The 25,054-nt window shown below is 33.2% G+C and overlaps 1 pseudogene; it reads left to right on the top strand.

Moving 5' to 3' along the window:
• The window catches only part of LOC149548415 (prolycopene isomerase 1, chloroplastic-like), a 45,504-nt pseudogene extending 41,176 nt beyond the window's left edge, over positions 1–4,328 (top strand).
• Positions 4,329–25,054: the final 20,726 nt, after the last annotated feature.

The following is a 25,054-nucleotide window of genomic DNA, read 5'->3' as shown; positions in this document are numbered from 1 at the left end:
TCTAAACACTTTGTTAAATTATGAAGATCATTTCATAGAATATACAAGGGTTAAATAACCCTCACAAACATGGTATTGTAAAAAATATGATTAGGGATAGTAGACCTGACATTTTTTTTATTCAGGAAACTAAGATGCTTAAGGACAAGGTGGAAGGTCTTTCTATCTTTAAGGGAGGAAAGATTATTGGAAGTGATTATGATGGAGCTTCAGGAGGTTTGGTGTTTTTTTGGATTAATAAATGGATTCAGTGGGAACTCATTTATCAAAGCAGAAATATGATGAATGTGCATTTTGTTAATTCAAAAGACAACTTTAGTTGGGTCCTTACTAATGTTTATGCCCCCAACACCAAATGGGGGAGGAAGACTCTGTGGGAAAAAATTACTAATCAAAGAAAGCTTTTTACTGAGGATAATTGGTTGGTGATAGGGGATTTTAACACCCCCTTAAAGGATTCTAAAAAATGGGGAGGCAATCAAACCAATCTGGACAACAGATTAGATCTTATGAACTTTATTGACTATCATATGCTACATGATATTGATTTACATTGGATTGATTATACTTGGATGAATAGAAGATTTGGTAAGGATATAATTTAGGTTAGACTAGATCATGCTTTTATTAGCAATGAGTGGATTGTAAATTATAAATGCTCACTCAATGCCCAGGTTCGAGTGGGTTTAGATCACTACCCTATCTTCTTTTCTACTGACCACTTTAATTTTAAGAAGAATTTTCCTTTCAGATTTGAAAAAATGTGGACCCTTCATCCTAATTTGGAAAGTCTCATTCAGGAGTGGTGGAACATTAATGTTGAGGGTACAACTATGTTTAGAGTGGTAGCTAAATTGAAAAATGTTAAGAAACACATTGAAATCTGGGATAAAACCACCTTTGGTAACATTTTTGAGAACAAAAAAAAGATTGTGGAGGAGATTAAAGACATTCAAGACATGATTCAAGCTGATGGTTATGAGATGGTTTCTAGGGAAGAGGAGAGTGATAAATTGGTTGAACTTCATCATCTTATTACTAAGGAGGAAATGTTTTGGAGATAGTGATCTCGAAAGGTTTACCTTAAAGAAGGTGATAGGAATACCAAGTTCTTTCATATGAAAAGGATGGCTAATAGAATCTCCAAAATTAAGATAGTTGATGGTTTGACTGATAATGAAGAAATCATTAAAAGGGAGGCCATGATGTTCTTTGGCAGCTTGTTGCAATGTGACCCAGTCCTAAATTTAGAGAAGCAACAAATGTTCCTAGAGAGTATTCCTTCTTGCATCTCTAAAGACCATAATTATTTCCTTTCTTCCATTCCTTCTTTGGATGAGATTTCTAAGGCAATTTTTTCTTTTGAGGGTGATAAGGCCCCTGGTCCTGATGGGTTCCCTCTCCTTTTCTTTCATAAATACTGGTATATTACTAGAATAGATGTTAGTAATGGTATCAAGGAATTTTTTGGTTCAAGAAACCTCCTTAGAGAGTTAAATGGAACCTTTATTGCCCTTATTCCTAAGAAGCCAAGTGCTGATAGTTTGGATCTATTTAGACCTATCAGTTTATGTAATTCTTTTTATAAGATTATTTCTAAAGTTCTGACTCTTAGAATTTTGTCTATTCTTTTGGCTATCATTTCTAGAAAGCATAATGGTTTTGTTCTGGGCAAATAGATCTTGGACTCCATTATATCTATTCATGAAAACATTCACTCTATTGTGGTTTCTAAGAAGGAAGGGTTTCTTCTTAAGCTTGACCTCTCTAAAGCATATCATAGAGTTGACTAGAACTTCCTTCTTTAGGGATTGGAAGCATTTGGCATTAAAAAGAGATTTAGGGATCTTATCTTTATGTTAATTTCTTTGGCTTCATTTTCAATGCTTGTTAATGGCTCCCCTTCTTTCTTTTTTAAGGCTTCTAGGGCCTAAGATATTGAGACCTAATTTCTCCTATTCTTTCTATTATCTTGGTTGAATGCTTGGGAAGGCATGTGAATAATTTGGTTGTAAAAGGAGACATTTTGGGTCTCAACCCTTCTTCCTCAGCTCTCATGTGATTGCATCAGAAATTTTTGGATGACTCTATTGTCATGGGGGAGGCTTTGGTGAGAAGTGCTAGGTGTATTAAGAAGGTTTTGATTGACTATGGGGATGCTATTGGTCAAACCATTAATTGGAATAAAAGTGTGATTTACTCTATCAATGTTAGTGAGGCTAGACAATTGAAGATTAAACGGATTACTGGGTGTGAGAGTGATTCCTTGCTAGGTAATTGGAATAAAAGTGTGATTTACTCTATCAATGCTAGTGAGGCTAGACAATTGAAGATTAAAAGGATTATTGGGTGTGAGAGTGATTCCTTGCCAGTTACTTATCTGGGTTTACCTTTGGGTTTATCTCCTCCTGATAGCTTTTGGAACTCTTTGATTGATAAGATCCATGTGAAACTTGTTGGCTGGAAGGGATCTCTCCTAAGTTGGGTTGGGAAGGTTATTGTTTTGAAATCTATCCTTCAAAGTGTTTCGCTTTATGCTTTGAGTGTCTTTAAAATCTGTTGCTCGGTTATAAAATTGTTTCAATTTTATAGGCCATGGTTAATATTTGAAACTTGCCTGGTTGTAAGCCTTAAATTGGCCATTCTATCTTTGAATTTTGTGAGTCTTTAAGCCTCCATGTCTCCTACTCGTTAGTACCTCCATGCAGCACTTAAAATTGCTGAAATCTGACTTCTGAGCCTTAAGTTATTAAAGGTTAATGATCGCCTCCCAAAACGTGTTTTTCCTAACCTCCCAATAGGTTAATGATAATGTTCAAAAACATGTTTTTCTTAACCTCTCAAAGGTTAATGTTAACGCCCAAAAACACATTTTTCCTAACCATTAACCTCTTAACAGGTCAATGATAACCATCAAAAACATGTTTTTCCTAACCTTTATAAAACAGTTATTAACCTGTTTGAAATTCCAAATCAGACATGAAGATGGTTCGAAATAGAAAACGGGGATGATAAAGTTATCTTGGTTGAGCATATGCCCAAGTGGAGAAAGATGCAGGCACCCCATCATTTTAACAGAAGAAAGAATCACACTCTTTAAAATCTCGAGCACAAGATGGTGGAAGTATTTCTTTTGTCATGATTACAGTATATGCATCGAAATGATTAATTGATGAAGACAATATTCAGGAAGGCTAGATGTGTATATCAAGAAACTCATCTTTGATCAAAACCATATCTCCTACGGTATCTTGATTCAACAAACAAAAGCTTGGAAAATCGTTGGTACCTAATAAAAGTTGAATTGAAAGATGCTCGCGAGGAATGAAACGGGCTCTATAAATCTAATCAAAAAAGCATTAGCAACTATTGGTTGCAAAATGGAGGTCATACCTGATCCAACAACCATTCATTACCATTGCCAGGGGTTCTTTCTGTTCGTGTGCACAGAGAGTTTGAAGATTTTCTTGTTGAAATTACTAGTTATTTCCCCCATGAAAAGGAAGGAATTTCCCAATTTTACAATGAATGTTGGAAGGTGTTTAATTCTTCAAATTCACTGGAATTGAAATCTTTGGAGGAGCCATTATATCTTTTTGGCCAATTTTTCAAGAATCCAGTGGCATGCCTAACTCTTGCCTCTTACTTGCCACAAAATGCTAGTGACATAGCCCAGAAGTATATTAAAGATCCAGTTTTACTTAATTTCATTGATGCATAGTGCTTCATTGTGAGCATGGTAAAAGCTTTGTGGACACCAATGATAAATGCGAGTATGGTTCTATGTGATAGACATTTTGGAGGGATAAATTATCCTGTTGGTGGTGTAGGTGGAATTGCCACAAATCTAGCTAAAGGTCTAATCAATAATGGTGGCTCGATTATATACAAGGAAAATATCACAAATATTAAACTGGAAAATGGAAAAGCTGTAGGAGTGAGGCTCTCTGATGGCAGAGAATTTTATGCCAAGAAGATCATTTCAAATGCAACCAGATGGGATACCTTTGGACGAATTTTAAGACTAGAGGAGCTTCCTAAAGAGGAACAAAATTTTTAGAGCTTATATGTAAAAACACCTTCTTTCCTTTCCATTCACTTGGGAGTGAAAGAGAGTGTTTTGCCACCAGGTACAGATTGCCATCATTTTATTCTAGAGGATGATTGGGGAAAATTAGAGGAACCATATGGAAGCATTTTTCTCAGTATTTCAACTATTTTAGATCCCTTCACTAGCTCCTAATAGCTACCATATTCTTCATGTCTTTACTACTGCCATCGAAGCTTACAATTCTCGTGGGGAAATTGGCTATGTTCCAACTGTTTGACAGAATTCCCTCGCCTTCAAGACATGAATGGTAAGAAACAAAATCCATGTGATCAAGTTTTTCATCCCTCATCAGGCCATGAAAAAACACATGAATTATTTGGATGAAGATCTCTATTCTTAGTCGCGACTTTCCTTCACTTCTCAACCCATTCAAAAGCATAGATAAGGTCGAAAGCTTCTACAAAGAAAGAGTCTGCAAAGTACCAGTGGAAAATAATGCAGAGTTTGGGATTGGAAGACAGAGAGATAGCCCAATTTAGGGATCCTTATCATTGGCCCACCTACTTTCCTCCCATGGAAAAAGAAGATCTAAAAATGTTTGGAGTTGGAGTTGATTGGAAATGCTCCTTTATCACCACTGACATGAATCCATTTTAAGGCGTACAACCATGAGAATACACCCTTATCAAAATGGAAGTAATTCTTCCTTTCACAAAGAAAATGAAGAAGTTGGAAGGTAGAAATGTGTTTCTAGCTACAAAAACATTGCGGCCCAAAATAATGTATGGCCAAATGAATGCTTGGGTATTGCCTAATGGTAAGTATGGTGCATTTGAAATCAATGACAGAGACATTTTTATTATCACTCATAGAGATGCTCTTAATCTTTCTTATCAGCATACGTCCAAGGTCCCTAAAAAACCATTATGCCTGGTTGAGTTGACAGGCCATGACTTAATTGGTCTTTTGTTGAGGTCACCTCTTGCAGCTAATGATAAAGTATATGCACTTCCCATGCTAACAATTCTAATAAACAAAGGACCAAGTATAGTGACCAGTGTGCCCAATGACCATTATGTCATGACAGGTTCCATGGAGCTATACGTAAGAAAATTGAGACATTATGCAGGTGACCTACCATTGATAAGTAGAGATTACGGTGCAACTGAAGGTGGAATTGCTGCCAATGTAAATCCCACAATCCCGCCAGAGAATGCAACTTTTATAGTGGTACCCAACCTTGCATATTTTGAATTCATTCCACTCCACCTGCATCATGAGAACCTAAAAATGGTTCAAAATGTAGCTAATGCCCACCATACCTAAATTGAAACTGTGGGTGTGACAGATCTAAAATCGGGGAGGATTATGAGGTGGTGGTTGCAACATGTGCTGGACTTTATAGGTACATGCCCGGTGATGTTGTCACAGTGACTGGATTTTACAATTCTACTCCACAATACTCATACATGTGCCAAATCAACCTCCTCCTCACATTGAACATCGATAAGATCACATAAAAAGATTTACAAATAGCCATTGAGAGGGCTACCAGACTAGTGAAGGGAAGGGCTTTTCTTGTAAGCTGGGTTCCTCAGATAGAAGTACTCTCACATCCTTTTTGTGGGTGTTTTCTTAACTCACAATGGATGAAATTCCACATTAGAAAGCATAAATGCAGGCATGCCAATGATTTTTTGGCCATTCTATGCAGAACAACAGATCAAAGGGACTTATGTGAGTCAGGTTTGAAAATTGGGATTTTAATGAATGATTATGTGACATGAGAGAGAGGAGTCAAATAGAACATCCGAATCTTAAAATGGTAAATCAAGAGAAAGGGAGAAAGAGAGCAATAGGCATGGGGAGTCAAGATTGTAGTATCACTATTTAGATTGCAATCAGTGCATGAGCAATTGATGTTGTGAAAAATTGTTTCTTTGTCAAATATTCAATATGTTCAACTTGGTGATGATCACGAAGAAGAGTCTGCATCAAATAACTCAGCAAGCCGACGATTCAACCTTTGAAGACATGTTCCAAGCCGTACATTTTAATTAGTGATCTTCATCATTTAAGGTTAATTTTGTAGAGGTTAATTAACCTCACCCAAATCACATATTTGGGAGGTAGTTATTAACCACAGAAGGGTAGTTATTAACCTCCGTGTCTATATAAGGGCTCTTTTGGGCTTTGTAAGAGGGGGCAACTTTTTGGGTGGAAAAATAAGGGAACACTATGCTGAAATTTTGGTCTAGGGATAAATTTTGGAAAGTATGTACACTTTTTATCTCTAAATTGAAAAATCTCTATTGTTTTTCTTGGTGCAAGGAAATGAAATGAGATCCACTTTGGGTTTCTTATTTTAAAATCCAAATTGTTATACATTGTAGTGGACATTCTCATGGTGCTATGCGAATGTTTATAGATGATAATGAATGTGCTTAATAATACATGTTGCTTTCAAGCATAGTTCTTGGGTATCTCTGTTATCGATCTTGTTAATCTCTGAAGATTGTGAGGGCGTGTGGTGCATTCACCTTCCACAACTTTCTCTTAAATTTTGAAGTTTTAGATTCTTTAATTGAAAAACCCTTTAAAAATTATATCTCACGAGGGAGCTGCCCCTCCAAATGCAGAGGAAGGCCGGATATCAAGGGCCTATCCAACTGTTGTGAACGATTTGCCACATACACTCCATTGGGAAAATTCTTCTGTGACAAATCTATTTACCAACAAAATCCCAAGAAAGTTTTTGCTTGCTATTGAGAAAATATAGAAGACCTTCTTGTGAATTGGTATGGAGACTAAAAAGAGACTTCCTCTTATTTCTTGGGAGAATATTTGCATTCCTAGGGGGAAGGGAGGGCTTGGGCTACAAAGGATTTCTACTATGAATGAAATTTTACTAGCTAAACTTCTTTGGAGATGGCATAAAGAAGAGGGGGAATGGAGGAATATCTGGGCTAAGAAATATAACTAGGATAACTTTGATTTTTAGCATTTCCTTTTTTCTAATGCTGATCAAGGGGGATCTTAGATATGGAAGAATGCTCAGAAATATAAACATATCTTAAGGAAAGGAGTTAAATGGAAGGTAGGAAATGGATTGTAAGTCCTTTTTTGGGAAGATATATGGATTTTGGATTACCCCCTTTGTGAAGACCCAAGGTGGAATGGGTTTATGGAGCAGTGCAAGACTCTGTTTGGTACTCTGGTCAGTGATTACTGGAAGGATGATTTGTGGGTAAACCTTCTTAGGGTGGATCTGGATTTGGTGGAGCTTGTTAAATGCTTGAATGCTTGTTGTTTGAACCATGAAGAGGATGTTCTAATTTGGAAAGCTGATCCTAGTGGTGTGTACTCTATTTCATCAACCTACACTAATTCTTTTGAAGATCGTGATGTACCTTGTTGGGCTACGACTTGGGTAAAAGGTATGACTCCTAAAGTTAATATCTTTTTTTTTGATTCTTTTGCAAAATAAAATATTAACTATTGACAATCTTAAGAAGAGGGGGTTTTTCATTATTAATCAATGTGTTCTTTGCAAGAATGACGAGGAGTCGGTGGATCATATTATGCTCCATTATTCCTTTACGAAGCAGATTTGGGATAAAATTTGGATTTTAATGAACATGGACTAGGTCTCTCATGCTACCATCTAGCTATTCTTTTCTTGCTAGAAAGTTCCTTCTAAGAATTATTTGATAACTAAATTGTGGGATTTTAACCTTCCTTATCTTTGCTAGGGTATATGGAAGAAACATAATGATAAGATTTTTAGAGGGGTGGAATCCAATCCAATTTAGGTCTTCCATAAAATCAAGGTCCTTTTGCATGAAAATATCAAAATATGTGGTATGGGACAACCACCTACTAATGAGTGGGAGGTTGGGGTGATTAATAATTGGAACATCAGGAATTTGATTTTGAACACAATGGATCCTAACCCAAGGGAAAGTGTAAGATGGGATTGTCCTCCGACAAACTGGTTTAAGATTAACTTTGATGGGGCCTCGAAAAGGAACTTGGGCATCACTAATTATGGAGTGGTGATTAGAAATTTTAATGGTGACTTTGTTGGTGGTATGACTATACCTTTGGGGTGTCAAACCAATCACATGGCTAAAGCCTCTACGACACTTTATGGTCTTATTTATGCCAAAGATCTGAATTTGAAGAACAATCGGATTGAAGGTGATTCCCTTAATATCATAAATTGCTTAAAGAAAATTAACCCACCCTCATGGACCATTACCGATATTATTTCTAAGGAAGGTTATATTATTAATGCTTTCCAAAATTGCATAATTTCCCATAATTATAGGGAAGCCAATGGTTTAGTTGATTGGGCTTTGAATGTGGTATGTTGTAATGATCAAAAGATCATATGGGAGTCATATGACACTTTACCTTTTGATGACCATGAGCATGTTAAGTATGACAAATGGAAATCCCAACAAATATCCCTTAATAATGAAGCTATCAATGAATTATGATTTTAACTCCTTTGGAGTGAGGTGGGGAATTTTTTAAAGAAATGTGGGTAGGTTGCACATATTATGGGTTGCTTCTTTCTATCTATGCTTAGGTAGTGGTGATCGCAGAGTATTTGGGGGTTTTCAGCGTGAGAAAACTAGTGTATTTGTAGTAGAGATAATGGGGGGAAAGAGGAAATGGGTTGAACCACCTAGCTGTGTGGAATGGAAGAATAAACCAGAGGTTTGGGACATCCTCAAGCATGGAAATTTTACCAATTACATGGAGAGACTCAAAGGTAATAATCCTACTATCATGCACCAGTTTGTTAAATCTTGGAAGGATGGCTTGGTGTTGGTTGGGAACTAGAGGATGGAGATCATAGAAGAGATCATTGTGGAGGCTATTGGTTTGGATTTGGACGGGATGAATTTTTATAGGGAAAGGAAGATCTTGGATAAGGCGATTGATGACTTTTTCGAGATTGAATAGGAAATAAATTGTCTAGTTAAGATAGGTAATTCTTATTTTAACCCAGCTTTTGTGTCTTGTCCATGGTGGTTTATGTTCTTTGTTATTATGGAATATTTAACTTTGGATGGTAGATATGCAAAATTGTATGGTTACCACTTTGTGCTAGCAAACCATTTTCAACATGATATTAGGGTGAATTTTCCTTCCTATCTATTGCAATCTCTTTCCATTTCTTCCCAAGCCATCCAACATGACCTGATTGGAGAACATGTCTACCATGAAGGTTTAATGGTTTTGATTATGAATGTGCTCAAATCAAAAAAAAATTTGAAACCTAAAATCCTTAAAGGGGGTGATCAAGATACAGAAGGGAGCATTCAGGAAATGGGCTACAACTCTAATGTGCAAGATGAGGCCGAAGGGGGTCTAGTTAGCCCAAAAAAAGGTTTGAGTGACAACACAAAAAAAAAGAAAAAGAATGTTGAGAAGGAGGATTCTGACCGGGAGAGGGAAAGTGATTATGTTGAAGAAATTTTTAAAGAGCATATCAAAAATAGGGGAGGTAGTAAAGAAAAGGGCAAGAGTTATCATGTTGAGAGGGCTTCTCCTCATTTTGATGATGAGCCCCTGGCTCAATGCTTGGAGAGGAGAAGGAAGTTTGTGTGGCAACAGGATAATAAAAAAGTCAATAAGACGAATGAGGATTTTGACTATGCTGATGATGGTGAACAAGGGTCTAAATCTGATGGGGGTAATTATGCTAGTGACAGGCTAGGGTCCTCTAGAGGCCTATTTGGTAACCCTAGTTCTATTCAGAAGGACATTGAGATCCTCAAGCATAAAATGGTGTTATTGAACAAGGAAATGGAACAATTGAGAAAAATGGCCAGAGGGGAAAGAACCTTAGGACAACACATTGATAGGATTTCAAAGGTCATAGGAAATGTGAAAGAAGTGAAAAATCTAATGCATAAGATCCCTGTGATGGAAGCTAAGTAGAGGGTTATGGACAAGGACATTAGTAGTATCCAAGGGAAGGTGTCAAAACATGAAACCAGGTTGGGTAACATGGATAAACAACTTAAGAATTTGGTCATAATATGACCAATTTCCTAAAGAAGAATGAGTCAAATAAAGGCCATGATTTTCCCCCAGGGGTTGATTCTCAAGGACCTAGAAAATGTACTCAAGCCCATTCAAAGAAGATTGAGGAAACTAGTAAGAAAGATGAGGTGATAGCTGCTACTGAAACCATGCATTCTTTGGTGGGCCAGGCTATGAATTTGATTAATAATCCTTAGTTGGTTGGTTGCTATACCTTTGCTAGACTTTTGCTATCTTTTCTAGCACTGTCTTTTGTGACCTCTTTTTGGTTTTCTGAGGTCTGTTTCATGTTGTTTTTGGTTTCTTCTCTCTGTTGTTCTTTTCTCATGCTACTTTCTAGAACTCTATTGTTGTAAGGTTTCAGGTTCTTTAAAACATATTTTTACTTAATCAAAACAAATCCATTAGGATTTTTTCCCTTCTTGTTCAACAACTCAATCCTTAAGAACACAAACCTTTCTCTAATACCACCTAATGCATCCATGAATAGAGGGACCTCAATGAGATCTATCCAAGCATGCAACAAGTGCAAAAAAAATGAAATGACAATAAGAAAGAGTGAGAAATATGTCAAATTTTTATTTTTAAAAAAGGAAATCAAATTATACTTAGTTGGAAACACACATGCCCTCATACATTCTAGGCTTCAACTTTCCTTCTTGATTAGAATCTATAGTAAGGGAAATAAGACTCAGTTCTAATGGTATCTACCTTGATCTTATTGACTACTAAATTTATTCCGATTTCATCCCCTCCCCCACAACTTCATGCCATCAAGAGATCCATTTCATTATATATATAGGATTTACAAAATGATGGTCGACTTCAAGATTCACAATATTCCTTAAGAATAAGAAATGTATAAATAGATAGGTCATGTCCCAAACTATAGGGAACTCAAAACATAAACCATTTGAGAAAATACAGTTCCAAATTTAGGTCCTCATAGGATCAAAGAACATAGCTAGATGTAACACCAAAGATCTCAAGTTGTAGATCTCTATTGCAAATCCAAATTTTGTGGTCAAGTCCAAGAATATATAAGAACACACTTTGAGAGACAACAATTCATATCTACTGAAACACAAATCCAAATAAGTTATGAACCTAGGAACATGATCCAAAATAGCTCATCAATGTACTTCGATTATTGTCATAGAAAAATTTGCAATATGAAGAATGATTGGATTGATCTTCAAGATTGTGCAAACTAGTATAAATTGGAAGATAATATTTTTGGTTGATGCAAGATTGGTTTGAACCCAAGATGCTTCTACATCAGGTTACCACATTAAATTTAGTGTTATGGTGCTTACTATTTGTATGCTTTCAAGTTCTTCTTTGAATGGTTTAAGTTATTATCAGATTAGTTAAATTTGAGGAAAATAATTCAATTTTTTAAAGCTAAATTGATAAAATATATTAGTACTCCTTTTCCATTGATGGAAAAAAGAGGGAGACAAAATGGAACAAAAATATGAACAAATTATCTTTCTTAGGGAGAATTTTGGGTTCTGAGATTTTTTAAATGTTTTGGTCATTCTGAAGGTTTTGGAGTTTTTTTATGTTTTCTTTTGTCATCAATGCTAAAGGGGGAGATTATTGAGATGTTGGAATTCTTTTCATTAATGTAAAAACCTCGCACCACTGATTTGTGCTCTAGTAATGTACATATCATATCTATTTTATGCAATATATTATAGTAAAAAATTTATTGGTTGGGTGTCCTTGCTCCAAGAATGGTAATATATACATATATGATATTTAGTAATTATAGAATGATGAACTTCTAGATAAATTTGATAAGTTGGATTTCTGAGCTCTTCCACTTGTATCTTGTTAACTAAATATTCATGCAATGTGTTGGAGTTGTTTGGTATGACAATTGTATTCAATTTTGAATAGATTCTACCATGTTCTATCTTTTAGGTGATACAAAAAATTTGTAGATCAAGATATGGTCTTGGTTGTGGGAATCCCAATATCCCCATAATATACTTTCTTTCAATGTTTGTGATGACTAAAGTGTACATATTATGTGTGACCTATCTTTGGGTCCCAAATTATCATGGCACAAAGTTCTCATATATAAGACCTCTCTTTTAGTTCTAGTGCTAGTGTGATGAACTATATTGAAATATTTATTTTGTAATTCAAGATGACATGCTTTATGCTATGCCAACATATGCTTGTGATTCTAATATTTATGTATATATATATAATGAAAATTATACTATCATACTCAAAAGAATCAAATCAACATTATATTATGATATTCTAAGTCATTCAAGTTCCCATTTAATACCATACACTTATCATCACTTATATGATTATACTTTCTTCAAATCCTCTTCATTAGTGAAATGATATGGCACTCTACTAAATTAGCATGATGTCTCACCAATTAAGGCTTGACATCAATAACAACATAATAATTAATGTGACTCTTTCACATACATTAACATCATTACCATTTTTGGCTAACAATATCCCCCTTTGGAACTAATAGAACACATTCTATATATTTTTAATAATTCTAAACAAATGATTCAATAATATTACATTATGAAACAAATAAATCATCAAACCATAATCATATTTAGCTCTCTGAATTTTAAAGTTCTGTGCAATCTTCTTGATTTTTGAATCAGGTCCTCCTTATTAGGTTCTCAATTTTGCTTGCAACATTCTTCATACATTCAACATCTTGATACATATTCTCCACCTTTGATTAAACTTTATACTCATGCTCCTTCTTCTGATCCATTTTTTATTCTCAATATTTCTCCCCCTATGGGTGTATTCTCATCATTTATTTTTGTCACATGTTCTCCCATCATTTGTTCTCCTTGTATAAATTTCATCATTTTTTTGTTCATTTGGTATTCTCCCATTTTACTCATTCTCTCACCATTTGACAATAATGTCAAAGGTAAATATAAGTTCCAAGTAGAAACTCATAAAACCTTGTACTCATACATTGTACCTTGCATGTACTAACAACATTATCTTCATAATGGTCACTCTTTCACAACTCTAGAAACAAATTCGTAAAGTGTGAACTCATGCATCAACTCCAAAAATATATTCTAATTCATCCATGAATCTATGTAGCATGCATTTTTTCTCAGTGAATCTTGGATAGGGGAAGGACACCTAAGTTACCTCTTAGATACTCAAAAGAATCCATAGGAAATGGCTACGAAAATATGTCTACAATTAGGTCCTGAGACTTTACATATCCCAATATTATGTGTTTCTCTTGTACTTTCTCCCTCAAGTAGTGATACTTAATAGATATGTGCTATTTTTTGCATGCATCACATGATTCCTTGATATATTTATGACACTTTTGTTGTCACAATAGATAATTAATAGCTTAGTGGCTTCATCTTTCATTCCTTCCAATATTTGCTTGATATAAACAATATTTGAATAATTAATAGAAACAACAACATACCCAACTTCAATAGTAGACTAGGAAATACAACTATGTTTCTTACTCAACCATGTTATCACTTTTGCTCCTAAGTAGAAAGTTCTGCCACTAGTGTTCTTCTTGTCATCAATGTTTCCAGCCCAATTTTTATTAGTATAAACTCTCATCTAAAAACCACCTTCTTTCTTATACCATTATCCATAGTCTTTTGTTCCTTTAAGATATTTGAATATCTTTTTTTACCATAGTCATGTGTCTCTCCTTAGGACTAGATGAAAATCTAACAACTATTCCAGTTGTATGTGCAATATCAGGTCAGTTGTATACAACATATTATAGTTTTTTGATCATTGATCTACACTATGTCTCATTCACTACAACAATGTCATCTTCCTTAAACATTTTTCATCTAGTTGCAATAGGAGTACCAACCAACTTTGACTCATCCATACAAAAATTCTTCAATATCTCTTTAATTTACTTAGATTGAGTCACACATATTCCTCATTTTTTTGATGAAATTGTAAACCAATGAAAAACTTAATCTCACAAACCATAGATATTTCAAATTCTTTACTTATCTGACTATAAAATGATTTTCACAACAAATCATTCCCACCAAATAGTATAATATCAATAAATATTTCAAAAATTAAGGCCCTCTCATAAGTTTCACTTTTCAAACACAGGTTATTGTTTTCACTTGTTCTAAAAAATCCAATCTTGATCAAATATGAATGTAATCTTTAATATCATGCTCTTGGTGCTTATTTCAATTTACAAACTAGGTTCCTTTGATTTGGCTCCACAAATCCTTTAGTTTGACCAATGCAGACTTCTTCTTCTATATTTTATTCAGAAAAGATGACTTAACGTCCATTTGACATACTTTGAATTTCTTGTAAGTAGCATATGCAATTAGATTTCTAACTCCTTTCAATCTAGCAACAAGTGAAAAGGTCCCTCCATAGTCAATTTCTTCTTTTTTGGCATAACCTTTACAAACTAGTTTGGCCTTGTTCCTCACAACTTCTCTTTTCTTATTTAATTTGTTCCTAAATATCCACTTTGTTCCAATCACATTCTTGTCTTTGGGTCTGAATACTATTGTCCATGTATTATTCTTTTCAATCTAATCTACCTCATTCATTGCATTGATCTAGTCATCATTATCAAGTGGATCTTTAATAGTTCTTGGATTAAATTCAACAATCAAACATGTATTGTCCTTTAGCTTACTTCTTCTCATAACTCCAACATTTTTGCATCCAATTATTTGATCTTTTGAATGATTTCTTCTCACATGCTTTTCTAAAATAGGCTTAGTCCTATGATCTCCAACATTATCATCACTCAATTGGGATCACCTTTTTCCTCGAGTTGTTCTATCTATGGCTTGGGTAATGAAGACTATTGTTCAGTATCTTTCTATTATTTCTTAATGTATCACTACAATGACTTAATTTCATGCTTAGGTATAGTATCAAGTGCATTTTCATAGATATACACAAACTTGTTATAATCCACAGGTTCTTTCTTTCTCTCCTCATCATTTTTATCTACAAACTCATCAATTCTAACATTTTCACTTTCAATCATTGTGTTATTTTCCTTTTTCAATAATTTATAAGGCTTTCTCCTAGTATATTAACTTATGAATAACATACCTTCATCACCCTTAGAATGAAAATTTTCATTCCTTTCATATATATGACTATAACAACCACTTCCAAAGACTTTGAAATATTTTACATTCAGTGTATGAACATACCAAAGTTCATATGGTGTCTTGTTTATTCCATTCTTTAATTGAACTCAATTGAGGGTATAGACAATACTGCTAACAACTTCTCTCCAAAATATTTGTGCAACTCATTTTTCAATCATTAGCATTCTAGCACAATCAACAACTGATATGTTTCTTCATTTTGCAACTCCATTTTGTTGTGGTGTTCTAGGGGTAGAAAATTGTCTCTTGATTTAATGTTCAATACAAAAGATAGTGAATTCATTAGCCATAAACTCACCGCCTCTATCATATTGCAACTATTTCAATTTTTACCAATTTCTTTCTCAACTTTATCTCTATACCACTTGAACATATTAAATGCATAAGATTTCAACTTCAAAAATATTATTGTCATCATTCTAGAATAATCATCACAAAATAGTATGAAATATTTGTCTCCATGTCATCTCTCTTTCATAGTTCCACATAAATCAATATATACCAACTCTAGAATATCATTAGATAAATGTGTTTTGCTAGTAAAATTGGACTTGGTCATCTTATCGAGTTGACATTCATTACACATAACATTTTCATGTTTATGTAGGTTTGCTAAGCCTCTTAACTTTCTTCCTTCTACTAAGATTACAAATACTATCAAAGTTTACATGAAAAAGTCTATTATGTCACAACCAAGCATCTTCAATTTTAGAACATAGGCATGTACTCACAATAAGTTCTAAGTAAAATAGGTTATCTCTTGTTTTTTCACCAGTTCTAATCAAGTGTCCATCTCCATCATAGATCTTAACCATTCTATTCTGAAATTCCAATTTATGACCTAAATTGTTTAATTGTGCAACACTCAAGAAGTTATACTTTAGTCCTTGAACCCAATAAGCATCATCACATCTTATCTTTTCATTAAACATAAATGATCCTTTACCTCTCATTTGACATGGAACACCATTTCTAAGTTTAACACTTCCACCATCATATTCTTCCAACTTATCAAACTTATCTATATCACCAGTCACGTGACATGTACATCCACTATCAATAATCCATGTATCACTCTTATTAACATGTGAAATAAGAGATTTCTCATTCTCATACATTTTTCCATCTAATTATTCTTTAACAACAACATATACAACTTCCTCACCTTGATTCTCATTATTAGATCCTAACTTGGTGTTCTCCTCCTCAATAATGTAACAATATTTCTTTTATTTGTCTTTGCAATTCTTGTTCTTTTGTATTTTTCTCCCTTTTTCATCTTTTTCATTCATGTTCTTGTTAGGAAATTTAGTAGCAAAATTACTAGCTTCATTACATTTGAAAAATATCAAGGGTAGTTTATCTTTATACCTTCTTTTATCTCTCTGTAACCTTCTCGTCCTTATGCTTCAAGATCTTCATCTTCTCTATTATCTAAATATGAACCACTCTCATATTTTCTACACTTATCTTTCTTTTAACTTCCAATAGTTAATGATGTCTTATAAGAATTCTTGATCTTAGGTACACTATTGTCAAAGTTGCTTAGCTCAAATACAATTAATCTACCAAACAATCCATCAAGAGTAAGAGTGTTACCAAGAATAGCCCTAAATTATTGAATAGAAGATACTCTAATAGCATAAATAGGAAATAAAATTCTTTAAAATTTAATTACAATTTAATCATCATTGATAGCTCATCAAATAACTTTGATGAAACTCATAACATCTTTGATTTAGTTGTTGTATTGAACACCATTTTCTCATTCTGTAATCCTCATCTCATCATACTTTCTATTGGAAATATGTCTAAGAGGACGTATGCGGATGATTTAGAGTTATTATTTATGGAAACATACACCTACTATGCAAAGGGAAAAATATGTTGTGAAGTTTTGGATATGTGAACTTAGAAGATTGTCTAAGCATTATTCAACAAAATAGTGAACATTAAAATTATTTTTTTAGCACACTCCACATTATGTATTTTAGCATGTGCATAGTTGAGGGAAGGTAGTACAAGATGTATAAACCATATGGTTAAAAGTGATAAAGATTTGGATTGTACAACCAAAGTTATGGACATTTTACCAAGTATAGGTTATGATAGGCAAAAAAGAGCAAATGATGAAGTAAAGACATTTTGGTTTCAGGATTGTTTTGGTTTACCAAAATAATGACTAAACAAGGTTGGGACTTCATGCTAGATGTTAAACCCCACTTTGAAATATGTAATTTTAAATTTTGAGAAACATACAAGCTATTGAAGATCTATTGGTAAAGCATTTGGTATTTAAAAAGACACTTTTGTTTGTAATAAGACATTGTATTGTAATGATATAATGTTTGAATGCACACTTTGTATGATCAGTGTGTATATGAAATTGATGACAATACATATGTATGATTATTTTTGAAGATAAAGATACAAGGACATATCATATATATTGGAAATACCAACATTGTGTAAAAGATTTGTGTATCTACACCTTTTATATACAAATTGTGCTATTGTATGCATGTTTGGGTAGTAGGCTTAGCTAGCTAATTTTGTATTTTAATACTAACTCCTAATAGGGCTAAGGCTTCTAACAAGGCCTAGTCTTCTAAAAAAGACAAATACACTATACATATGTAATAGACTCCTAATAGGGTCAAAATTTTCACAAGATAGTTTTGATTAGTGGATCATTTTGTGGGTACCATCTTGTGAGGCCTCGCCTCGACCCTTCATAGCCTTAGTTGTTACATTATCATTTTGATACTCATGACTCAAGATGTCGAGACATTATCCGATGCTTTGAACATATCATATTATTTCATGTTGTGTGATGTTATTTTCAGATATTTGATGTTTGTCATTTAATGTTTTATGTATATGTATATTGATGAAATCAGTAAATGTAGGATTAACACTTTTATTTAAGAGATTTGAATGATTAAGGATATAAGTAGGATGAAAGAAACCCTGATTGATGTATGTTCCAATTTAAGTGAATTTTTGATATGTATATACATATGTACATGTGATTTTACGAAACTACTAATGTGTGCAATGAGTGTGCAGATATTTAGCCGAGAAAATCGACGGAGAAACAGAACTGATCCCTACGTGCTAATTTTGGAAACCTTGTTGTTCGTAATTCAAGTATTTTAATTGTGAGAAGTATGTATGTATTTTCCTATGATCAGTGAATGTTAGTGTTCGTAACTATGTTCTTTTAGTGTCGCTTGACACTCGTGAATTGTTTGTGCTCTTCAGCGTGCTAGTTAGGGTTAGCTGTGTAACCTTTGGACCTAAGTTAGATTAAGCTAGTATCTTCTGCTAATTTGGTTCTTAATTGAGTTTAGTCATCCCTAATCCAAATTAGTGCTTAATCTGCATTTTAGAGTTGTTAGTTGGTCCTAATTATTTCTTAGCTTTTGTTTGGCTCTAAACCTATTCCTAATGCTTTAAAACTTGAAATATTTATAACCAAGGGGTATGGGTATGGGTTGGGGGTCTTTTCCAACCCCTAAGCCCCTTTTGTTGACTTTTGAGATCACTCAAAAAGTCTCATTTTACCTTTGTGCGAAAATTGCAAGTGGTTACCATGAGTTGCCTTACCTCACCTCCACTTAGTGTTTAACCATAGTGTGGGTTGAGTTAGGAGCTTCTAGATTTGTAGGTGGGTGGGAGAAGTTATTGTTTTTGTTGGTGTTTGAGTTTGAGGCTTATTTAGAGGCCCTTCTTGGACTAGTTGAGGTTGTTACCAAATCTCTACATTTAGAGAGGAGACTTAGAAGATTGAAGCAAGGAAGGGAAAAACTCTACTCAAACTTGTTCATTTGCCATTACCTCTTTGTGCAGGTAGGAATTCTCATCTCCCTTGTTCAGATTTTCATGTTTGTTTCATGCTTATGCTACCTTGTTGTTGTTTGAATGCTTGTATGTTTGTGGGTATGTTGGGTTGATTTGAAAACCATGTTATTTTGAATGTTTTCCTTTCATGTTTATGTTTGCAATTTTGAAGTTTTCTTGTATGGGTGTTTTGGTATTACTCACCCTTGGATAGGGTAGAAGTGACCAATTTTGGGAAAGGTCTTTTTAGTTGGACTCCAACCAGTGCAAAGTCTCTTCTCAGGATGAGAAGAGGGAGAGAGGGTAGGGTGTTATGGGCCCCTACCTGTCAGCACAAACCACGTATGAGTTTTGGCATGTAAGAATGGAAGAACAGAAGTTCTTGATTTATAGCCCCGATTGGGCACCTAGTTTTGTGTTGTGTCTGACATCTCCTGTTGGAAAAATCCACCTTTCCCTAGTTTTGATTCATTGTGAATCCTATTGTGAAAATCTTGTATGAATATGCATGTTTGAATTGTTTCTTGGTCATGCTTGTGGTCACCTGATCAGATTTTGTTCCCTCCACGATTCTTAGAAAAGTGCTGCAAAAATTGTTATGGAAACCCTGATGAGAGTCATGAAGGAAATTCAATTAAATTGTTGTAATTCGGGATTGAAATCCTATGAAATTTGTATTTCAAACTTTGTTGTAATGGCAACGAAGCCGAATTTTCTTCCTGGTTCTTTCCCAGTTGAGCCTTTGAATCAGGTTTGCCAATAAAAATGGTGATTGATCATATTTGTTTATCAAGTGATTTAATCATAATTTTAAATTAGATGGATGCACATTAAAAATAGGATGAATGATGATGGTTTAATTAAGAAAAATTTCAAGTTTCCTTATATGTTCAAAATGAAAATTATGTTAAGGAAAGAAAATAATGGCTAAGGTTGTTATGTTTCAATTCAAGTTGTATAGGAGATCAAATAAATATGGTGTTAATATGACACAAACTATTGTATCAATGTTTTAAATCTATTCAAAAATATAGACCTTAAAAAAAATACATTGCCTTGTAAATCTTTACTTAGAAAAATTTTGACAAAAAAAAAAGTTTGTTGCCAAGAGCAAAAGCCCTCTGGTTTTTGTATGGGCTTGGGATTTAAATGCCTCTTGGTAACAGAGAATATTCCTAAGAATATCCTTATATTTAAAATTAGATATTTAAAAGAAAACATATATATGTATTTTATAAATTGGAGACATATAAGATAAATTTTATATCTAACTTAAATATCTACCTTACCTAATTAACTTTCTGGCTTTCAATCCCTACTTGGGCGTTAGCCTTGGGTTGCTTTTTTAAAAAAATGTTTTTAAAACAAGTCAAGGTTGCCTAGATGGGAGGGTGACGTCGCCTGTCACCACATCCCATCCCCATCACCATCACCCTGGGTTAGCACGCTTATCTCTTGCTATTGAGGAAAATACGTTAACAATTTACATTTTTTTTTTCTATGCTTGGTCCTGCGTCATGCAAGGTCAGAGGGGACCGCCCTGCCATGCGCAGGCCTTGGGCAGCGCATGCGCAGGCCTAGGCCTATGTGTAGGGTAGTGTAGGGGGGGTTAAAGTAGAGTGTAGGGGTAATGAAGTTAGTAAGTAGGTTAGTTAGTATATTTTGCTTTGTTTGTTAGTTTTTATTTTATTTCATTTTTTGTTAATAGTTTTTTTTAGTTGTTATTTATTTTTAGTAAGTTTTAGATAGTTAATTTATGTTTTATATATTAGAATGTATTTTTAAGTAGTTGTTATTTTAGTTTTTTTTTTTGTAAAAAGTAAGTGTAGTTAGATATTAATTTAATTAATTTAGATTTTGTATTAATTTAAGTAAGTAATTAAATTAGTATGTTATGAAGTTGTATAGTTAGTATTAGTAAGTTAGTTTAAAATTTATTAGGTTTAATAGATGTTACGTGATGTTAGTTTAGTCTAGTTTAGTAATAGTTTTTTAAAATTGTTTTTAGTTAGTTATTATTTTATGTTGTTTAAATTGTTATTTGTTTAAAGTTATTTATTTTTAAATGCTAATTTATATTTATTAGTAGTAGTTTTTAATTTAAGTTTTAGTATGTTTTATTTCTTTTTAAATTTTCATATAGTTACTTTAAAGTTAGTTTATCATGTAATTAAGTCTAGATTTATGCCTAGATTTTAGTGAAGTTAGTTGTTTTGTAATAGTATTAGTTTTATTATGTTAGGATAGTCGAAATGTTTTAAGTTAATAAATTTTAGATTTTTATATTCAGTTTTAATTTTAGTTAATTGTGTTTTTCTTTAAGTGACTTTTCATTATCGGTTAGATTGAAAATTGATAAATGTCGAAGAGTTTTATAGTTTATCTTGATTAGATATTTCCAAATTAATTTTAAACCCGTATTCATTTACATTGTTATTTAAATAATCTTAACATATTGTTAAGAAATTAATGTAATAATGTATTTAATGATCGATATCTTCTAATAACGAAAGTTTCAAAATCTTAATGATGTATTCCTCCACAAGTTTATAAACTTAAGATGAAATGTAATGAATCCTTTTTCTTAAACTGAGATTGCAAACATATCAAACTTGAGCATTCTAATTATTATTTAAAAAAAAAAATTGTGTATTTTTTTGCCCTCGTAGTTTGGGCATGACACATCTCCATTGGGGTTTTCCTCAAAAAATAAAAAATGTTGTTATGAGTTGCATTTGCATTGTGTTATGGTTATGTTTATTTTTTAGGTTGATCATATATGCATGTATAAAGATTGTTAATGTTATCCATAGTTGGGAAATTTTTTTTTGGAATATTAATTCACCCTCCTCTTAGTATTCCCTATAATTGGTATCAGAGTATAGTTAATCAGAGGAGGCCTAATAACTTGAGTAAGCTCTCTATTGATATGGATCAGTTATAGAAGAATTTGGTGGATGCTCTTGAGGAACTTGATGTAGTTACAAAGGAAATAAGAAAAATTAAGATCAAACTTAGAGATGTACAAGGTTTCATTAAAAAATTGAAGTAGATTGAATCAATTAAATCCAAGAAAGAGTTGCATGATTAGATCAAGGATAGTAATGAAGTTTATAATATTAAGAAGGAGAATGTGATTCTAAAGCATAAACTTGAGATCACCAGTCTTAAGAAGAGTATAATGGAAGATGAGAAGAAAAGTCAATCAGTTTTGAGATCTGAGAATGCAAATATGAAATCCAAACTTACCAAGGTGATATGTAAACTTGAGACTATAGAGCTACAATATCAAAACTTGAGAAGTACAAAATTATTGTTAAAGGAGAACTTACACAAATAAAACAACATCTTAAGAAATTATATTCTAGCACTGAAAATATTGATGAGAATATTATGGCACAAAGGCTTATTTATGACAAGATGACAAGATAGGGATTGCATATGTTGAAGGTGAAACATCTAAAAGATATGAAGTTACTAAGGAACAAGAATCATTGAACCATCAAGCTAAACAACCTGGTCAACAAGAAGATCTAAATAAAGAAGTATCTAATCAAACGAACAACCTAAAGAAGTGAAGAAACAATTTAATGGAAGATGCTTTGCATGTAATCAGCTTGATCATATGAAGAACGATTGTATAGGTAAGTATTTCAAACCCTTTTCTACTTATTGTTACAATTTATTTTCTTATGGACATAAATCTAATGAATGTAGGAATCATGTATGATATAATAATAAAGAAATGTATGAAAGTACTATCCCTACAACTAGAGATCATTGTGAGCAACAAATATCATAAGAAATAGAGTTGTGTTATAAGTGCAACAATTTTTGACATATTGCTAGGAATTGAAGATCACCGACCAATCAATTTGGACCTAGACATGGAAAAAATGTTATATTATGTCACATTTGTAACAATTTGGGACATGCAATTTTTTTTTGTAGAATCAACAATATGAGAACACCAAATATGAGATCACAAAATATGGAGTTTAGAAGGAATGTAAACAACAATGTAAGAAGGAATGAAAACAATAATGAAAAGGAGAAACAACAAGTGAAAGAACAAGAAGAAAACTTTAATGAAAAATTTGTTAAAGCAAGAACTCCTACAAGTACTCAAATATTAATAGAGAAGATGAATGACTCATCTAATAAAATGTTTAAATCAGTTATAGTAGCTAAAACCCCCCTTGTTAACTTAAGCAATTGATTCATTAAGAGAGAACACGAGATGAAACACCAAAAATTCATTAGACTCTAAAATGGTAACATAACATCGTGCACACTTAGGAGAAGCATGGAAATGATGTTTAAGAGCTATAACTAAGAGAAAATAAGGATATAGATCATATGTGAGCATGAAGAATAAATTTAGTCTATTGGATATAGAATCAACTTTTTGAGTTTTGCATACATGAAAAATTAATGTAGATCTAATTTGTAGTAGATAGTGTTGGAAACTACAATTGGAACAATTGTTATGTTGTCATTGATTTCAAACCTATTGGTAAGATATAGTGTCAAACTTACACGAGATACATTTACTAATAGTGTAGAGTGCCATAGCATTTGATTGATGAAGAGGATTTGAAAAGAAGAGATCATGAGATGACTTGGTGAAAGGTTGAGTTGAGATGTGTTAAGTACCATGGAAATAATATGAGCACTTGATAAGTTAGTCCTTAACAAGATAATGTGTCATTTAATCAATACATGAGGTATAAAAGATAGGAACATGAAGCTAAGAATTGAAACAAGTCAAGAGACTAAGCTTGATTGAGTATTAATATGGCATGATCAATGAAGGAGCTAAAGTAGAAGATTAAGGAACATGTGTAGAAGCCAAAAAAAATAGTTCAAGATGAGTGCTAGTTATTACCAAGAAAATGTATGAAGTGTGGTAGTGACAAAGCACAGTAATGGCTAAACAAGTCAGTTGATGCCAAGTGAGAAATTATAGTGTGTGTTGAGCTACATAGTAACAACTAAGTTGAAGAACACAATCATTTCCGTGTCAAAAAAAAAATTATAGTTAGAGAAAGATTTGATTTTGAGGCTGAGACAGTTGGAATTTTGAATTATTCAAAGCATGTGGAAGATAATAATTGATGAGCTAGCATATTTAATGCATAAGGAGATTTGGTTAAGCAATCTAAGTCAAGGATTTGATCAGAAGTTTCTAGAAGAAGAACAAAATAAAAATATGGAAGGATTTGATAAATTTGAGTGAAGCCTAAGATCAATGGTGATGTTTACGCAACAAAAGATCAAAAGTAATTACCCACTTAAAGAGACATAACATATGAATTATAGGGTTGGTTCGTTGTTGATTGGCGATCTTTAGGAGAATCTATAAAGAGAAGAACAATAGAGATGAAGTGTGAAGAGTTTTGGTGAATAGTGATTGCTTGAGGAGATGCCAAGCAAATGAGTGCGGGAGATGTCAATGAAGGCCACTCAATGAATCAACAGATGAGGAATGGAGATTTGAATTTGCAAAGTGACTCGTACTTTATAGATCAAACCTATTGTTACATTCTAACCATTATATCAATCAAAATTCTTTAATCAAGGTTGACCTAACAATCATTCTATAAATCCTTTAATCAAGGTGACATTCTAATGGAATGTTCTAAAGTCCTCTAACAAGGCCATTCCTAATAGGGTGATTAAATCCTTTAATAGGGTTACATTTAATAGTTTGTTGTATAACCTTTAATAGGGCTGGCTCTTAACCAAGTTCACATCAGAAGAGTGAAAAATTGGTAGCATGTTACTTGGTCATTTTTCCCAAATTGGATTTCCACGTCAAATCCTGGTGTTGAAGTGTTATTTTCTTGTGTGGATGTTATTGTTATGCATGCTATATTTTGTAGTAGTTTATTTACTAGAAGTCAACACTTATAGAGTTGAAGAGTTAATA

This window comes from Cupressus sempervirens, chromosome 7 (genome assembly GCF_028749045.1).
Source record: "Cupressus sempervirens isolate cs-2001-9-10 chromosome 7, ASM2874904v1, whole genome shotgun sequence".
In the NCBI taxonomy this organism is placed as follows: Eukaryota; Viridiplantae; Streptophyta; class Pinopsida; order Cupressales; family Cupressaceae; genus Cupressus; species Cupressus sempervirens.
This window is presented reverse-complemented; position numbering and strand designations above follow the sequence as displayed.